The 1,665-nt window shown below is 33.4% G+C and overlaps 1 long non-coding RNA gene across 1 annotated transcript; it reads left to right on the top strand.

The window, feature by feature from the left end:
• The first annotated feature begins 388 nt into the window (after window positions 1–388).
• Window positions 389–1,412, top strand: LOC124372973. Its single transcript, XR_006923382.1, has 3 exons — window positions 389–497; window positions 610–739; window positions 1,290–1,412. It is a non-coding gene; the product is annotated as an uncharacterized LOC124372973 (long non-coding RNA).
• Window positions 1,413–1,665: the final 253 nt, after the last annotated feature.

Raw genomic sequence — 1,665 nt, 5'->3', positions numbered from 1 at the left:
CACATCTACTTGTTAAGCTGATTTGTTAGTTAAGGTCTAATTAAAACATCTTGTGGTACATATTATTTTAAAATCAACTGGTTACATTCAAAATTCATGTGTACCTGATTAGTTTACAACAAGGTTTTGTCGGTCAAATCGTAGTTTTGACGTGTTATCTTTAGGATAACTCAAAATAAATAATAGATGTATTCTCTCATAGATAGCTTGAACAGTGTCGTGTAGTACTGATCTTGTTTTGTTTATGTTTTCGCATGTAAGGTAACGGATGTCGGTGTACGTGGTTTTACTGATTTATAGCAGAATTTTACTCAATTACAATAATATGAACGATTTATGTATTTCAGGTCACACTCTCCACAACGTAGTTTTTTGGCTCAAGAGGAGAGAAGGGTCCTGTTTATCGGGTGGATTTTGAAAGAGATGACGATGGATGATCTTAAAACACGTTTCCAACGATTTGGAACAATAATTAGCATTGACTTCAACGAGAAAACGTAAGTATTAGAGCTTGAAATTTGTGCTATACTGTTACAGTGTGAAAGTAGATAGAATAGTGTATACATAACTAACATTCATATTTTGTAACACGAGTGTATTTTTTAACAGAGACAACTTTGCATACATTACGTACGCAAGCAGTGCGGACGCCTACCAGGCCGTTGTGTACGGCAAAGATCAAACACTCTTCAAAATCTTGCGGTACGACAGGCGCAAGGCGCCTCGATAGAAGCTGGCGGTAAGCAAACTGCATCGAGTTTTCTTATTAAGAACAATGTTAAAACTTATGCTCTTTTATTCACCTACTTTAATTCGTATTGCTGTGGAGGATGTCTCGCCTTAATGATATATCAAATTAGCAGACACTCCATTTTAACATATATTTTGAATACAGTAAATATTTTGAATATTTAAACAATAAAGTACAAATTAGTATTATTTAGAATTGTAATAGCAGTTTACAGTAATAATTAACCATATAGTGTTTTATACGCTTTAATAAGGTCTTTAAAATTAGATTACTCCTATATTCTATGACTGAAAATAGGGTCGACAAAGTGCATGCGGTTTAACATATTACTTATGGTGCTAAATTCCCGATAGCCATAAATACAGCCAGCTATTAACGATATATGCCGAGTGAGGTGAGTTGCTAGATGTTAACATATTTATACACATACTAAGATGATCAATTCGACTGTAAGATAAAACAATCTTAATTTAATACTGTAATGACTGTTAAATTAGTTGCTAATTATCCTAATAATAATCTTCCTTTTCTTTTGCAGGTCCTCACCAGGAGAAAAATCCTGCACCGAGCCCCATGTGCTCTGTGCGCCGAGCTGGAAACCGTGCACTGAGCAGCCAAGTATCAAATGTAATGTAAAACAAAGTGAGAAGGTTCCAGCATCTAAGAGGTCAGTCTGGCACCAGGTCCAGATTACATACCAAACCTAATTATAATATTAATAATAAATAATTATAACTAGAATCAAGAATTGCAACACATAACTGTTGTTTCACAAAAGTAAAAATTTTATTGATATCGTAAATGTAAACACTGCAATGGATAACTATACCTAACAATGACTAGTAACTATTTTTTCAGTCTATTTTTTAAAAATCGTACAGTTTAATATATATCTCTAAGTTTGATTAAAACCA

Source organism: Homalodisca vitripennis, unplaced genomic scaffold (genome assembly GCF_021130785.1).
Source record: "Homalodisca vitripennis isolate AUS2020 unplaced genomic scaffold, UT_GWSS_2.1 ScUCBcl_4505;HRSCAF=10716, whole genome shotgun sequence".
Lineage (NCBI taxonomy): Eukaryota > Metazoa > Arthropoda > Insecta > Hemiptera > Cicadellidae > Homalodisca > Homalodisca vitripennis.
This window is presented reverse-complemented; position numbering and strand designations above follow the sequence as displayed.